The sequence below is a fragment of the Monodelphis domestica genome, chromosome 5 (genome assembly GCF_027887165.1).
Source record: "Monodelphis domestica isolate mMonDom1 chromosome 5, mMonDom1.pri, whole genome shotgun sequence".
NCBI classification, from domain to species: Eukaryota; Metazoa; Chordata; class Mammalia; order Didelphimorphia; family Didelphidae; genus Monodelphis; species Monodelphis domestica.
The window spans coordinates 160079121-160098070 of NC_077231.1; the positions used below are offsets into that span (position 1 = coordinate 160079121).

Genomic DNA, 18950 nt, shown 5'->3' on the forward strand with positions numbered 1-18950 from the left:
CCTTTTATCATAAGCTTAGCTCATCATTCAGAACTCAGATGTAATTTGTAAAAACTATTAGCCAAAACAACACAAACTCCCCAGAAGCTCTTCTTAACAGTTTTCTCCTAATATATATGCTTCTGGTTCTTAACTAGGTCAACCTCCTGTGTTCTCTGCATTCAGAAATATGAGTATTTCTGTGTCCACTGGAATACTGAGTTGATTGACAGAGACTTGACAGAATGCTAGTTTTGGGGGAGACACATGGGCTCCAGATGGGCAAAGTAGGAAACTTATCATGAGCCCTGGCATGGGACATGATTACCAGGACTTTAAAAATTAGGTTTTTCCTTTGTTCTGAGCGGGTTCATTGTTTGTATTCCTGAATAAAGTTGGATTGTTTATATTGATGGATGTCTTATTAATTGACTATCAACTCTACCAAATATATATGAGTAAATTTCTTTTTTCTAATAACCTTATGAATAAACCATATATAATACATTTATGCTTAGAAAACAGTCCTTTGTCATTTCTACTTCCTATAATTGCAGGCTTTCTTCATGACTCAACTCTAACATCACCCTCTGCTAGAGATTTTTCCTTATATCCCCACTTTTAGTTTTTATGTGTCCCAGGTGTAAGGAATTTAAATTAAGCATTTGACTAAAATATATGAAATGTATAATTTAATATGATGGTCACTGATTTAAAATATTATGCCTCATGTCAAAATGACTTTCAATAGTTGTTATTTACAAAATAGGTGAAAGAGTGAAATTTTGGAAATACAAAAAGAGGATAGAGAAGATATTTAGGCTATCACACTAAATATTGCTCCAGTGCTCGACCCAACCTGGCACAAGTTGCTAACCCTCCACCGGAATTAATTTCTCTCCAGAAGTCAGGAAAGGAAAGCCAGCAATTCACTCATCCCAGTTCCCTCCAAGAGGCAATTTGAGCTGAAGACAATGATTTGTCAAGGATGACTCCTGAAGCCAACCTCCAGCCCCAGAAAATCAGGGCTATTATATTGATTTCTTGTCCCTTCCCCTCTTTACAGGGGCCAACCACAGCTTACAAATTGTCTAACATTGCCCAGAAGGGCAGTGTCTTGTGGGATCCACTTCACATCCTCTGGTTGTGTAAACTCTTATCAAAAGGATTCATAATTTCCTGACCCATTGAATTGTTACCCACTTTAGCAAATGGTTTGCAAACATTCTTATTTAGTGTCTGGTAAGGTACTAATTAGGGGTACTTAAGTTGGTGTTAACCAAGTATTAACTCAAAATAGACAAGGAGAATAATTAATTCCCTTTCACATAGGTCCCTCTCTGCTTTATCTCACTTTCTCATCCCTATATTAAGGAACTTACATTTTAATGGGGGCAACAACATATATTTTATTGTAAGGAAAAGATTGTCTTGGGTTTTTCTTCATATCCCTGACACTTTAGCAATGACATTGCCTTGCTTGTGAATTGGATTTAAGTGAGGCAGAGTTGCACAAAGTTATCAGTCTCACTACCTTTTCTATAATCCTCAAAGTTCAAAGGCAAGATTAAGGTCAGGACATTTGGTGCTGACCTGGGATACAATAAATGGCGATGGCATGTTCAATGTTTCATGAGTATTTTTTATAAAACCTGTTCAGCTGTCTTCATGGCTGGGGGAGGGAAGCAAATATGTCTCATCTGCCCATTCCATTTGGAAAAGTCTTCATATGCTTGGGGGTAGAAATGCCTGCAATTTACTGACAACTGAATGATAAGATTTTAACTCTTTAGGGCTGGTAGGTGACACTGTGGATAGAACACTGGGCCTGACTTCAGAAAGACATGAGTTCAAATCCAGCCTCAGACACTTCCTAGCTGTGTGATCCTGGGCATGTTATTTAATCCTCTTTGCCTCAATTTCATCTTCTGTAAGGTGAACTGGAGAAGGAAATGGCAAAGCATCTTATTATCTTGGCCAAGAAAGCTCTGAATGGGTTCACAGAAAGTCAGACTTAATAATAACAAATTCTAACTCTTAACTAAAATATTAATTCCTCTATAGATCAGGCTCACAATTCTTTTTTGCATCTCCAGAATTCATCTTAGTGCCTGCCTGGAACATAATATTTATGAAATAATGCTGGGTGATTGATTCCTAAACTATTCTCTCCTCTAATCCATTTTACAAATCTGTGTGAAATCAGTGAAATTACCACATGCCTCTATTTTTCAAAAGCTTTCAATGGCTTTCTTTTGCCTAACAAATAAAGGTCATATTCCTTAGCTAGAACTTCCTAGTTATATGATCCTGGACAAGTTATTTAACTCTCTTTGCCTCAGTTTCTTCATCTGTAAAATGTGCTGGAGAAGGAAATTGCTGTAATACCCCAATTGTAGTCAGGAGGAGTCATAAAATCCAGTGAACACAAATCCTTAGCTCAGCGATGTCTTCATAGTCCTAGCATCATCATCATCTCTAGTCTTATCTCAAGCAGTTACGTTTAAATGCTTTTGCCCTGCCCGGTGCCAAAGTGGTTTAAAAAATTATTCCCCAGAAACTTCTCATATACTATTTCTATACTTTCTGAAATTCTACCTTTTTAAAAAGATTACCTCCTTATTTAAGGCAACCAAAAGGAAGTGATCTTATATTAATAATTTGTACATGTGTCTTATAGCCATTTTTAGATGGCATCATCTTCTGAGGGCAGGTCACATGCTTTACTTATACCCTTACTATGTCTAAAACATAATGAATTGTAAATACTAGTTATTTAGTAAATGCTTATGGAACTAAAAGATGTACACCATATTGATGTGTCATTTAGTGACCAATCCTCATTTCAAGTCTAAGGGGAAATTTACCAAAATAAACTAGTTCTTTTCCTAATCCACATGTTGTGAATGTTAAAGTTCATATACTTTGTATATCTAAGTTAATGTATTATTTAATTATAATAAAAAGGAATATTTTGAAATTACCTAATTGATGTCTTTTTTGTGTTAAAATGTTTAACACATGCCTTCAAACCCACAGGCAGTAGTAAAGAATTGATCAGAGATATAAATTCCCTTCATGAATAAGGGAATTTTAAACACTAGTCCAAAGTTTTTCAGAGTGAAATAAATTTATCAAATGATATGATTTACAGGTCATTTCTACTCTAGCATTCCTACTACTTGCTTGCCAGTACTTGGGATCATATTAAAACCATCTGTTATCCTGCTGGTGTTAAGTAGTCCTCAAGCATTCTTTAAAAAAAATCAAACTACAAGACCACTAAAACCCTGCAGGAGCTATAGAAACATAAAGGGGAACTGAGAATTCATGTAAAGTAAATCTGAACACACTTCTTAATGAAAAATATTGGCATCTTTCCATATGGATTAATACATCTGAAATAAAATTGTTTTATAGGAGATCAGGTTATATAGTATATTTTGGGTAATATTTTAAATAGAATAACATCTTCACACATTTTATAGATTTTAAATATTTTTCTAATATATAATATGTTGTTTTTCAAAGATAACACTTGAAAAAAATTCCAAATTTTATCAAAATATTAGTTTTTTATAATAATCACAGAGTACATTAAAAAATAAGCCAATGTTGGATGAGAGTTATAAACATCAATAATTTATAAATATTACCATTTATATCATTTTGTAACTTACTATGTTATACCTTATATTAATCTGAGGAATAATTTGAAAATTAAGAATGGATCTTTTATAGTGCCTATTATATAATACAATGCAATAGAAAGGTAAATAGTTCCTAGAAATAATCACATGCTTTAAATATAAATAACCTTTTCAATTCTTTTTCATCATATATTTATTTACCTTATATTTACTGAAAGATCATTGCATTGGTTGTAGCCATTGCAGGAGACATAAATATGAGTAAAATGTGCTCCCTGCACACGAGAAGCTTCCAGTTTTTTATATCAGGTGACATGAAAAAATAGTTCTAATACAAGACAATTTTCATTCCATAAAGTGATGACTTAGAACAATATTGTGTGGGGAGTGTTATACATACCATCTGGACAGAAGGAAGAAATAGATGCAGAGTTCAGGAAAGAGATCATGTGCCTAACAGAAAAAAACCAAACAACATGATAAAGTAGTGAGGGATCATATTAATTATCAACATCTGGAGCTCTGTTTTATACCAAAAACAAAGTGACTGATATATGGTCAGAAGGGTTAGGAAAATGAAAGTGTTTTACATTTACATTTGTTGGTCTAAAATTTTATAATCCAATGGAGCAGTTGTCAATGGGCTTGAACAAATTATATCCCAAGGTACTGAAAAAAAGAAATCAAAACTATGAGCCCATTTTAAGAGATCAGAAAGAATGGGAGCAGTATTACAGCAAAGGGAAAATGTTAAGACTAATTTTCAGAAACAAAGGGAAAAATTCAAAATGTCTATAACCTCTAGGCTAGTGAACTTGTCTTCAATTCCTGGCATAATTATTGAAGTCTTATTAAAGAAGCAAAGGAGTAACCATGGCTGCCTGAAGAACAGGTCATGCCAAACAAACCTCATTTGTTTTTGTGACAGAGCAAACAGATTTGGATATTGCAAGAAAACTGTAGATATAGTACACATAAATTTCAGCAAAGCATGAATCGAAATCCCTCAAAAACCTTCCAGACACAATTTGGAGATGTGCACTGAATTACAATATGGTTATAGTGGGGAGATTCAGATCTCAGTCAGACATTAAACATTTATTTTGCACCTATTATGTGTCAGGCACCATACTAACCCCTCAGGAATCAAACATTAGATAAAATCATGGTTTTTACCCTCAAATTCCAATGGGAAAAACAACATGCAATTATCCATGTGGATACAAGATATAGACCATGTAAATGGAAGTTAATATGAGAAGGAAAGCACGAACATGATAATTCTGGTAGCTGTTGGCGAAGTGCACTGAAGAGGTAAGAAAGTGGAAGCAAAGAACTTATTTACTAGTGCTAGTTCAATACTTCAGATTGGGGATTGGAATTGTAGTAGTAGTTAAGGGGATAGCAATGAAAGTACAGATGTGAAAGATACTACAAAGATGACTGGACAAACTTGACTGATTATCTGGTGGAGAAAATTTTTAAAAAGTAGTTAAGGATGACTCCAAGGGTTTGAGCCTAGTTTGCTGGAGCAATCACTGAGAATTAGATGTCACAAGAAATATAAATTAGTTCTACTTTTTTTGGGGGGGTGGGGGCAGATGAATGATGAATTCATGTTGAACTTAAGATGTCTACTGATAGGTTAAACATACATATTCATATGTAGGAGAAGAATTAGCTTTTCTGTAAATTCTATGCTGACCTTTATATAATCCCACATAATATAAAAGTTTTCTTTCATGTGTTTTATTTGAAGAGTAATGGTAGTGTTAGAGGTCAAAAATACATTGTTTTCATTGTTTCCTTGAATAGCATTTGTCTTGAGTTGGCTTTTTCTTTCTCAGCTTTGGCTAATCCTGAACATCCTTTTAATTTTTTTTTGTCTTATTGCCTAATATCAGCAATGAATAATTTTGTCTCTGGAACATCTTTGTTGTGAGTTGAAGACTTTTAAAATTATTATCTTTTTTAACATTGCTAATTTATTCCAGATTTCAATTGGTCAGGTCAGGTTTATGTGGAATTATATGTGGACAAGCCATTTAACCCTGTTTGCCTACATTTTTCATCAATAAATAAACTGGAGACAAAGGACAAGACATTTCACTATCTTTGCCAAGGAAATTCCAAATGAAGTCATGAAGAATCAGGTATGACTTAAAATTACTCCAAGAGCAACAAGCTATATTCATCTATTTTTATCAATTTGTATATTTAAATAGGTATGTATTTATAAACACATTATGGATGAAATATACATATATACACATATGATACACACACAGTCTATCTACACAATAGACATTGATATTTACACAATATACATGTTCATGTATGCACATATATACTGGTTAACAATCCAAACAAACTTTCATGAGCTGATATGATCAGGCTTTAGTATATCCTTGTTATATGAAAACACATTCATGATAGAAGCAGGTTAGAAGTAAGGTGCTTGTGTGTGAGTATGTTTTCACATTAGAGGGGTGTGCTGGAGTCAACTCAAGCTGATTATAAAATTTTCAGTGTATTACGCCTTGAAAAATGCAAACACTCCAAATCAGGGTTAGATTTATTCTTTTGCTAATTGAGATTTTAAAAAGTGATGAAGTAAATGAAAAACATACTGATTAAATTTCAAAATGTGTCATGTTTTCTGATTCACTTGTTAAACATATAACAGCACAGTCTGGTGAATGTATATACCCTTCTCCCTAGGTGGACCAGCATTTTCACCTGGTGGGATTGCTTCCAAAAGGTAAACTCCTTTGACTAACACATATTGGCATCCACTCTATAATTTTATAAACTTACAGAATTGCTGGGAAAATGACCGATTAAGTGCATTGCCCTTGGTCACACAAAGTGTGTGTCAAAATCAGGATTTTAATTGAAGTTCTATTTTGAGAGTAACTATATGTTATGTTATATTGCCTCTCTTGTTATCATAAAGTTTCAAAATACCTTAAAATATAACTAGTTTATAGTAGTTTATAGTAGTTAAATGCTTAAAGCAAATATTTATTAGTAGGAATTTAGAGGAATGTTTTGGTGGAATTTTCTTTATCTTGACAATCAAATGGCTTTCTGAATTGATACTTTGGTAAACATCATTAAATAATCATCATATAATAAATATTTTATTTATAATCTTAATTTACATATGTAATATAATAATATAGTACATATAATTAATTATTAATAATACATTATTACAAATATGCTCATCCAAGAAAAAGAAATTCTTTCATTAGCTATGTCCAAAAATCTATGTCTTATTCTTTATTCTCCATCTCTGGCACCCCTCTTGCCTGCCCAAGAAGGCAAATCATATTAAATTGATCATACAGATATTATCATATAATACATATTTCCCTGTTCACCACAGTATGTTCCAATAGAGAAAAATACATGAAGGAAATAATGTGAAAAAATGGTATGCTTCAATCTGCATTGCGACTCTGTGCCTTCTTGGCAATGGTATCTTTTTTTTTTTTTTTGTCATGAGTCCTTTAGAGTTGTCCTGGGTCCTTGTATTGTTGATGCTAGTTAAGTCATTCACAATTGATCATCATTCATTATTCTTGTTACTGTGTATAACGTTCTCCTAGTTTTGCTCACTTTCCTTTGTAGCACATCATACACGTCTTTCCAGGTTTTTTAATGATCATTTTGTAATTTCTTATCATACAATAATATTCAATTACAATCATATAGTTTTTGTTATCATTTTCCCTGCTCACCTTAGAAAATAAATCTAATAGTGATGTAATTGAGTCCAAAGTTCTATAACTTTTTTGAGCATTATTCCACATTTATTCTCCAAAAGGGTTGGATCAGTTCACAGTTCTACCAGCGTCCATTTGTGTCCCCATTTTTCCATATGCCCTCAAACATTTGTCATTTTGCCCTTTTAAATATTTACTCAATCTGATAGGTGTAAGATGATACCTCAGAGTTGTTTTAATTTGCATTTCTTCAATCAATAATTTAGATTTAGAATATTTTATATAGTTGTATGTAGCTTTGATTTCTTCATCCAAAAATATCTTTACAAATATTTTCACCATTTATCAATTAGAGAATAGCTCATATTTTATATATTTGACAAAGTTCTTAAAGTATTTTACATATAATACCTCTATCTGAGACACTGACTATAAATTTTCCTAATACTGCTTTCCTTCTAATCTTGACTACATTAGTTTTCTTTTCACAAAACTTTGAAATTTAATATATTAAAAATTATCCATTTTACATTTTATTATTTTTCTATCTCATGTTTATAAAATTTTCTCCCATCCATAATAGAAACTATGGTTAGGTTATGTGTTCCCTGTTCTTTTAATTTATATAAAATATTTCCCTTTATAACTACATCTAAATACAGTTTGGTCTTATCTTGGTAAATGGTATAAAATATTGGTTTATATCTAGCATCTGCCAAACTGCTTTATAGTTTTCCCAACAAATTTTAACAAATAGTAAATTCTTATTCCCAAAACTTGGAGCTTTACTTTTGTCAAACGTATGATTATTATAATCTTTTACAACTGTTTATTACATGTCTAGTCTGTTCCAATCGTCTATTTTTCCATTTCTTAGTACCAGATAGTTTGGGTAATTTCTTCTTCTGGTACTACTGGACTTATTGTTTAAATTGTTTATAACATAACATCCTTTTATATTCTTGACCTATTGCTTTTCCAAATGAATTTTGCTATTATTCTTTAGTTCAATAAAAATTATTCAAAAACATCTAATAATAGATAAAAAATTCCTTACTTTCCCTCTTAGCATCAATACTCTATATTGGTTCCAAGGCAGAAGAACATTAATGGCTAGGCAATAGGGTGGGGTACATGATTTGTCAGGGTCCCACACCTAAAAGTGTCTCTAGACCTGGCTCTCAATCCACTTAGCTACCTAACCTAGATACCCCCATTAATAGCATTTTTAAAGTATGACACTTTTTAAAAATCAACAGACATAACCCTGGACTCTATTATAGCCTACATCCACCTGTGTTGGTTATCTGATAAATGATTTGGTTTAGTAAACAAATGGAAAAATGACTCATTTTGGGGATAGTCTAATCAATTCATTAGACAACTCTGTCCATACATAAGATGACAACTTCACGTTTTTAGCCCTTGGAATATGTAGATTTAGAATCTTACAAAGCATCATACATTGTTACTTTTCCCTTCATATATAAGTAATGAAATGAATATTTGAAATACAACAATTGCCAGAAGAAAGTATTACTATCATTCTACTGAAAATAATGTCATACTTTTTCTTCAAATGAGGAAATATCACTTGGAAAACCTAGGAAAAAAAGATGCCTGGGGAAGAAATAATTCTAAAACTAGGCTATCTTTCATCTGAATCAGGGAGAGACTTTGGAACTTAGCATAGAGAATGAGTCTTTCTTTTTTTTACTAAAAAGGAAAACATAGTAAATTGGAAGACTCAAAATGCATGGTAGTAAAATATCAAGTTAAAAGAAGTATGGATGCAGTTTTACATAAACAACATTATTTGGAAGCATAACAAACATGAGAATAAAAGGCAAGACAAGCAAGTGCTACGGGTTCATAGACTCCCCCGCCCCCTCAAAGATTTCCCCAAATAACTGCCTAGGCTATTGCTTTCCTGGTTGAAAATAGCATTGCCCCTTACTTGTTATAATGCTTACTTAGGGGAAAAGTAATTACCTCACCAGAAGGAAAATTAACTAATGTAATAAAATACAAACCCATAAGGAAAAGAAGAAAGATCTTTCCCCTGAAATACTCCAAATATTTACTCAATTAACTTTTAATTAAACCCTGATTACTGGCTAGGCACTATGTTAAGAACTAAGAACACCAAAAGAGAAAAAAGACAGATTCTGCCCTAAAGAAGCTCACAATCTAATTGAGGAGAAAACACATATAAAGCCAACTACATGCAGGAAAAATAGGAGAAAATTAACAGAGAGGAGGCATTTGTTTTAAGAGAGGTGAGAAAGTCCTCTAGCAGAAAGTAGCATTTTAGTTGTCACTTTAAGGAAGCCAGGCAAGTCGGTAGTTCAAACAAAGCAGAACATTACAGATTGAGGGACAGCCAGAGATACTTTGAGGAGCCAAGAGATGGAGCATCCTTTTTTGTGGAACAACCTGGAGATCAATGTCAGTGGATCAAAGATTTGTTGGGGTGTAAGAAGATTGGACAGTTAGGAGGAGTCTCGATTATAAAGGGCTTGTATTGCTTAACAGAGGATTTTGTAACTGATCTTGAATGCTATAGGGAGCCACTTGAGTTTATTGATTTGGGGAGGGGGAAACAGAGGGGAAAGTAGGATATGAAAGTATTCTTTTTTTCCAGTTGTATATATGAAGAGAATGAGGCTTGGAGAACCTAAGTGACTCATTCACAGTTAAAAAGTCAGCGAGCCACAGAGCAATACATGCCTCCAGACTTGCCAACTCTTAAGAACAGTGTTTTCCCCATTATGCCACAGAAAAGAAAGGACTCCTATAAACCGGAAATGGGAAAATTCTTTTCCTCCATGTGAGATAAACTTCCTCATCATCTGTTTTCTTTTGTAGCTTCCACAGTTTAGTTCGGAGTTTAGCTCATGTCACCTAATACATAAGACATTTTCTTATCCTCCTGATCAAATGAATTAATGTTTATTGAGTGCTTAGCACATAGCAGGTGCTCAACAAATACTTATTTCTTCTATACTCTTCTCCATCCTAATTGCTAATAGCTAACCACAAAATTACCTTCTTTTCATTTTGTATGTACACATATATGCATGCACTGTCTCTCCTAAAAGAATAGAAGCTCCTCTAGGACAGGGACCATTTCATTTTGATTTTGCCTCCAGAGTGAGATGCTTGACACATAGTAGGTACTTAATGGAATGCTTGTTGATTAATTGATTGAGAGGTTCTGCCTCCTACCTAGAGTAAAATCCCTCTGAACTTTATCCAACTTAATTTTGTGAGTGGGATTGTCAAATGGTATCAACTTCTTCTGAAGTAAAACAAGAGAAAATCAAATAATATTTGAATTACATCTTCCTTCATAGCTTTTTGACTTTCATGAAGACTTGAGAAAACTAAGGGATTCAATATCATTTATTTTGGTCCATTAGATATCATAATTAAAGAATTCATAAGCAAAATATAAATTAGCATTGTATAACATTTACAGATACTTCTAAGACTTCAATAGTGTTAAACTTTGTTAACTTTGCTTTCATAAATACAAAACTCAGCCTCCAAGGATAAGAAAGATTTTTCCTGGGATAAAAGTGGAATATGGGAATAACTTCAAGAAGAGGGAACACTATGGACCTAAAGCTCCATAAAGACTATTTAAAAAGTTCAAAGGGAATACCTCAATAGGTTTCCTACAATTTGTAGCTCAGTTGGGTTGATTTGTTTTTCCCTGCAGAGCCAGGAAAAATTCAGTCTGTTTTCATACTTAAAAGCTGGTAATGTTACCATCTGGGTGAATGACTTTGGAAAACATGATGCATTGCTTGAAAAGATTTCTATGTTGACTGTAGAGATGATCTTTCTCGGTAAGTCCTGCTAATATTTTTTTTTTCTTGAGAGATCCTGCTGCTTTGTTTAAACTTCTGCTTCCTGGACAGCATGGTGTGTATGTCTGTATGCATGTATGTATGTCTATATTCATGCTTAAACATGTAAATGTTAAAGGTATTACTTTTTAGGACATGTTCACTTGTAAAATTGGGTCAATTGTTTTCACCTATATAATCTTTTTAGATGAAAAGAATAACTCCTCATTATTACTGACTTTTTAAAATACAAAATAGCTATATTCTTTGTCATAATTAGAAAATGACAAATAAAATGCCTTTTAAACTATATTATGCTCAGTGGGAAAATACATTCACACAACACACATTGATTGTTCACTTTTCACGTGCAGGGCAGTATCCTAGCTTCTGAGATGGGTGGGTAGAACCAAATATAAATTAAATTTGGTCCTTCTTAAGGAATTTACAATGTTATGGTAATGATAAATGTTCTCATATAATACCAACAAGAATTATAAATCCAGTGAGAATATGAAAATATATGAATAAGCACAAAAAAGAAGCCCAAGCAAAGTGTTCTGAACTCAGATGAAAGATTATTACCAATTATGGAGAATGGGGAAGACTTCACAGAAAAGTAAAGCTTTGAAGAATAGATATATTTTTAAGTTTACTGGGAAGAGAGAGCATTCCAGACATCAGGAATGACAGGGGTAAAATTTTGCTTTTTTATATATCTCTTGAATATGAGTTTTTCTTCACTAATTCCCTCTAAAATATTTCATTTGTAAATGAAAATTTATTGATATGGAATTGAGATGAATAAAAAAACAAATCAGGACACATGATAACACAAAAGAGGAGAAGACAAAAGAAGTTCAATCAAAATTGTAAATAGAATGGCATGACTGGACAAATCAAAACTTTGTGAAGTCTTTAATTTTCTGACTAATCATATTAGATCAGTAGTTTCATTAGTTTACTTGTAGAGTAAAAATTCTCCTATTTGCTGTCTGGATTCTTGTATTAAGTTAACAAGCTAACAAACATAACAGGCTAATTTGTATTTTTTTTTGTTTTCCAAAAATTAGATGAGGAGTCATTATATAAAATACTTTGTCCTGAAATATACAAATAACTGAGAGAATAATCATTTTAAGGATTTGGTATGGAATATATTTATAATAATCTAATTTTCTCACTTCATTTTATAAGTATAAACAGCCTCAATATCATGTGTTATTTCTACCCAGAATTAGCATATATTAAATTCATTAGATGCAAAGTAATTTGGACATATACAAAGTAATTTGGACATAAAGGCTACATTTTTAATTGACCTTCTTTTTAAGGTATTTGGATGATTTCCAGTATGAAGTAATTTCTTTCCAAAACTCATTTCATCTTTTAGGAGGAGGAGGAGATAGTCATTTGGCATTGAGGGTAATTGAATATTATTCTGAATTCAGGATGCAAAAATTGGAAATTAATTAATGTAGCATAACATCTCTCAACTTTAAAAAATACTGGTCCTGTGTTTGGGATAGGAGAATGATTTCAGATGAAAAACAGATGGAAAGGATCTAATTCCTAAGAAAGAGAAAGCTTATAAGCAGGCAAATATAGCAATTCTTCAAGCCTAAAATGAAAAGAAAAAATGGATTTGTAATTAAAGCATTCTTTCCAAATATTCTTTGACTTAGTCCCTAGCGAAAAATGTAGTATCTCACTCTTGTCTCCACAGGGGGGGAAAAACCCTGAACAAACATTGCAATAACTTCCATTAAAATAACAGCAGGTAAATGAAATCTAGAAGGGTTAGAAAGACAACGGGGTGGAATTCCAAAAAGTTCTGGGTAAATCACCAGGATACCAGCTCAGCTCATTATAAAGATCTTTCTTGTACCTATTAGTCTCTCAGTCAACATGGAGGCTTGCATTTAATTAAAGCCAGTGTGGTTTTAGAGATAGCACTGACCTGGGAGGATCTAAGTTCTATTCCTCATTTTGCCACTAAATTAACTGTATTTTGAGTAACTCACTTGACTCCTCGGGGTCTCAGTTTCCTCATTGGTAGTATGATTTCTAAAGTCTGTTAAATTGATTTTAACAAGATTATAAAAATAATGCTTGCAAGATATTTTCTAAACATCCCATTTGATCTTCAAAACACTCCCATGAGCCATATGTTCTTGTAATTCTCTTGACAGATAAAGAAACTGGGATAGAGAAAGGTTAATTGACTAGCTCGTTGTCAGGTAGCTAGTGTTTACAGCAGCACTTCAATGGAGGTATCTCAGATTTGACACTCATTCTACTTGGTTAAGGTCTTCCCAGCATCAAAATCCAAGAGATCCTGAGTTCTCTGATAAAGGTAAAGAAGTCCATTAATTGGCAAGGTGATAAGATTGGAATGGGGCACCAAGGGTAGTTCTGTATGGTGTGGAAAGGAAAAATCAAGCAAATCAAAGAAAGCAAAATATGACTCTGAAGGAAAAGTTCAAATGGAGACTGGTCCAAGATTTAAGAGTAGTAAATAACTTTGTAAAAAAGTCCCATGCAGTCATTCCAAGCCCATCTACAATAATTTCAGAAATTCCAAGTAAAGGAAAGGAAAGCTAAAAAATCTTTGCTTTAACTTGGCATGAGACTCAGTTGACATGGGGAAGATTACCAATGGGATTCTGTGATAGCCCAACAGTATTTTGCCAGCTCTTGCAACAAGATTTAAAGAACATCCAATTTATAGTTAGCAAAATAATGCATTATGTGGATGACCTTCTTGCATCCCCATCTGCTAAAGTTTATCACCAGGACAGTAAAAAATTCCTTCTAGAGCTATATAAGAAAGTCCACAAAGTTTCCAAATCAAAGTTACAATGGGTCATGCCTAAAGTTGAATACCTAGGATTTATCTTGGAAAAGGGGATGAGAAATATTTCCAAGAAAAGAGTAGAGTATATACAAAAGTTCAGTGTGCCAAAGACTAAGAAACAGCTGAGAGCCTTTTTAGGAATATCAGGTGTCTGTACACAATGGATCCCAGGCTATAGCCACATAACAATATGCCTTATGGACTTAACCAAAAACATAGTCACAGAACCTTTGAAACTAAGAAATGTGAAGATTAAGTTGTAATTCTCTGATTGTGACAATGAAAAATACTTAGTTCTTTCTTTATTGTGAAGATTAAATTGTAATCTCCTGATTGTATCAATGGAGGTACTTAGCTCTTCCTTTATTGGGAAGACTGAATTGTAATCCACATTCTATTTTTAGATTTTAATCCCTAAAAAGGTGATAACTCAGTATTTTAAGTAGATTTACACATTTTAACTAAAAAAAGGTGTGAAGTAACCCAAAAGATATAATTTAAGCAAAGAAGGTGTGAACTAAAGAGTGAACAGTCCTAAGAAAAGCATCTGCTGTGATTGGTAGATGTGAAATTTAAGGGAGGTGACACGAGAAAAAGATCTTTATAAAGAATATCAGAGGCCAGAAAAAGAGATATTAGATTCGAGATTCAAGTTGGATGGAGGATTCTCTGACTCAGAGTTGAACTGGAGGAATTAGGCCCCTGGAGGAAATCATTCAGGAGACCTCAGACTGCTTTTTCATTTTAGATGGTCACCGTTGGTGAGTGAAAGACTGACTTAGTGACCCTGCCTTTCTCAGAGGTGTAAATCTCCAAGAATGGCCCATTATCTTGAGACCCTTTTCCCTGATTAGGGCCTTAGTATTTCTACCTGGCTCAGAGGAAGCCAGAGTTTCCTTTCTCTCTCTCTCTCTCTCTCATTCCTTAATATTTTCCCTCTATTGCAAAGAAACTACCATAAATTCCATTTACTTTAGTAATTCATTTTGTGATTTAGAAATTAAATCCCTGGCGACCACTTACTTAATATAGGTCAGTCTCAACCACAATTAATCTTAACACAAAAGAGCATCTCATGCCTTGGCACAGCTCAAAGAAGTAATCATAACAGCTCCAGCATTAGGTATTTCAGACTACAATAAAGAATTCCATCTCTTTGCACATGAAGTATCTTCTGGAGTGTTAGTCCAAACTTTAGGACCCAATTTTAGGCCAGTGGCATATTATAGCACACAGTTGGATATAATTGAGAAGGAACGATACCCTGTTTGAGAGCAATCACAGCCATAGCAAACATGATTCAAGAGTCATCTGATTTGGTATTAGGATCAAAACTTAATGTCTACTCTTCACATCAACTAGTATCCATATTGACGAAATGTCATTTACAAGCTTGCACACAGCAAAGACTTTCTCAATATTAAATTGTGTTACTAAGCAATGAAAATATCACTTTAAAATGTTGCCAACCATTGAATCCAGCAATCTTGATTCCAGATCTGCCATTTGACAGGGAACCCATACATAATTGCCAGGAAATAATATAATTAGTAGAAAAAACAAGAAATGATTTAAAATACACTCCCTTGGAACAACCTGACATTGAAATGTATACAGATGGTTCGAGCATGATAGTTAACAGGGAAAAGTACACCTGAGCAGCAGTAGTAACACAAATAGAGACATTATAGTATTCATCCTTACCAAAGCATGTGAGCACTCAAGGGACAGAGCTAGTTGCTTTATTAAAAGTTTTGCAAATTGGGAAAGATAAATAGGTCAATATTTACACAGATTCCCAGTACACATTCTCAGTGATTCATGCCACAGCAGAAATTTGGAAACATAGAGAATTTTTGACCATTGCAGACAAAGAGATCACATATGCCAAAGTAATAATGCAACTTTTTGAGGCTGTACAACTGCTCAAGGAAATGGCAATAATCCACTGTACATTACACACAGGGCCTAAAGATCATGTGTCCTTAGGAAACCATAGTGGTAGTCTTTTGGTGACCGAGAATAACTATTGTCTTTGTGCATTATCATCTATTGATGTACCCTCATGTGGCTTTGAAGTCCAAAGACTGAGGTGCAAAGTTTGTGGCACATGGGGCATGGGATGCTAGTTGTTATGGGAGGTGCGGTTGTGGCCTGGTGTCGGCGTTCACGCGCAGCGGCAAGATGTCAACGTCGCTCATCTTCAAAGGTGGCGGCGGCATGGTTAATGTGGGTTTGCCAGCTGCTTCTGTCAGAGGCAGCAAGTTCTAGTTGCTTTGGTGTAATACCAGCCCACTTCAAGTTGGACTTTAGCTGATCCTTGAATCTTTTCTTTGGTCGACCTTGTTTCCTGAGTCCAACTGACAGTTCACCATAGAATACCTGTCTTGGTATTTGCTGTGGGTCCATGCGGATGACGTGTCCAGACCATCTTAGCTGGGTTTTGAGGACCATGACTTCGATGCTGGTGGAGTTGGCTCTGTCGAGGACTTCCTGGTTGGTGATTTGGTCCTGCCATTGGATCCTCATGATTGACCGGAGGGAACGTTGATGGAATTGCTCCAGCTGCTTCATGTGCTTCCGGTACAGTGTCCATGTCTTGCAACCGTACAGGAGCAAGCTGAGGACCACTGCGTTATACACTTTGAGCTTCGTCGCAGTGCTTACACCGCTGTGTTGGAGGACTTTGGAGTGCAGCCACCCAAGTGCCTGGCTGGCCTTTTGGATCCTGGTATTGATCTCATGGTCTAGGGACCCGACGTTGGCGATGGTGCTGCCCAGGGACTTGAAAGTGTTGACGTTAGAAAGCTGCGTGCTGTTGATTGTAATGCACGGCTGATTAGTTGGCCTCCGTGGTGCAGGTTGGAACAGCACCTCTGTTTTGCTGAGGCTGATAGTCAGGCCAAACAGTTTTGTTGTGGTGGAGAACCTGTCCACAATGGTTTGAAGATGATTTTCTTGGTGGGCCATGAGAGCACAGTCATCTGCAAAGAGAGCTTCCAGGATGAGTCTCTCTGTTGTCTTTGTTAGGAAACCATAGATTTGACATTACAGCAAAATTTGGAGCTAGAAAAGGACTTCTACATGTATTGAATTTCTCAATAATTGAACAGGAAAATTTAACTAATGCCTACAATGAATGGGAAATTCAATCATGGATAAAGAAGTTAGGGGCAAAACAAAGAAGAGGTATATGGTTTTCACAACTAGGCAAACTCATCCTGCCTAGAATATTATTCTATCACATGTTCAATGCAATGCATGCACAAGGACACTATGGAACCCAATCCATGATTGATTCAGTGAGACAGTTTTGGAATGCTCTAGGAATATCCTCATATGCCATAAGAGTCTGTAAAAAATATAAAATTTGTATGCAGTTCAATCAGGGAGTTTATATGACCAAAGGGTTAACCGGTCATCCCTTAGCTTATATTCTGTTTGAATGCATACAGATAGATTTTATCAATATGCTGAAAGAAAAAGGGTTTAAGTATTTCCTTGTCATCATAGACAGACTGACTAGATGGCCAGAAGTTTTTCTGGCCAAAAAGAACAATGCAGCATTTGTGGTCAAAATCCAATTAAGAGAAATCATACCTAGATTTGGGATTCCCCCAAATTGGACTCAGACTATGGGAGTCACTTTACTCAAACAATATTAAATGAAATTCATAAAAATCTAAAAATACAAGCAATATACCACATACCCTATCATCCCCAAAGTTCAGGGCAAGTGGATTAAATAAAGACATCAAAACTTTGATAGGAAAATTTTGTGCAGAAACACACCAAAAATGGACGGACATTCTACAATTATTTCTTTTCTATTTTAGAACAAGACCCAGTGGAGATCTGCATGTCTCTCTATTTGAGATGCTATCTGGACACGCAATCTGGCAAGGAAGGACTTGCAAACCAGCTTACATTGCAATGATTGGAGGAGATTGTCAATTAACAAAATATATACAAGCTTTACAAACAAGAATAGCAGAGTTGCATGATATGGTTTTGATACAATAAACAGTCCCCTTTGATTACAATTTGCACAACATCAAACCAGGAGACAAAGTATACTCAAAGAATTTCAACAGAAAATTGGCTACAGACATAAAATGGACTGAACCACATGAGGTATTGCATATTATCCCAACAGCTATAAAAATTGCAGAGAAAGACTCATGATTCCACTCTTCCTACATAAAATCAGAAAAATTCAACATCACTGCAATAGACAGAAGATAATCAGACAAAAGAAAGTGATGAAGAATGAAAACAAAAACTGATTAACATAAAAAGTACACCACAAAGAAATAATAGTGGCACATAATGTTCGCAAGAACAAGATCCCAGCAGTCAAACATGCCACAGCTAGAAGACAACTTTCCAGCCCAGATGAAAAGCATACCAGAGGAAAAGCATCAAGAAAAGCTGCTAGAGAGAAGAAGCAAAGAGAGAAAGCTGAAATGGACAGCTAAGATTTTGAACTTTGTAAATTTGTTTGATAGCTACTAGAGAGAAGAAACAAAGAGAAAAAGTTGAATGGACAGCTAAAACTTTGAAAATTGTAAATTTGTTTATATAAGAAGAGGACAGATGGAAAACATGACTTATATGTAAAACTGAGCGTGGCTAAATCATAAAGCAAAATTAATTTCACATATTAGGGAAATAGCATTCAACACTAAATAACTTGGAAGAAAAAAGAGATCCATCTGTCAACATGAGATGTGGAAATCTGAAGAAACTTGATAAGCATTAATTCAACACAGCATTATTAGATGCAAAACACAAAATCGCAAACTGACATATATTGGGGGACCTTGTTTAAATAAACAATTGTCTGAAACTGTATTTATGTAAAATGTAAATATGTATA

The 18950-nt window shown here is 34.4% G+C and overlaps 1 long non-coding RNA gene across 1 annotated transcript in view; it reads right to left on the minus strand.

Moving 5' to 3' along the window:
• LOC103100522 (uncharacterized) overlaps positions 1-18950 on the minus strand; it is a 51511-nt gene that overhangs the window by 9627 nt on the left and 22934 nt on the right. Inside the window, exon 2 of the long non-coding RNA XR_008912228.1 lies at positions 4030-4082. This is a non-coding gene — a long non-coding RNA (uncharacterized LOC103100522). The remainder of the gene's footprint in view (positions 1-4029; positions 4083-18950) is intronic.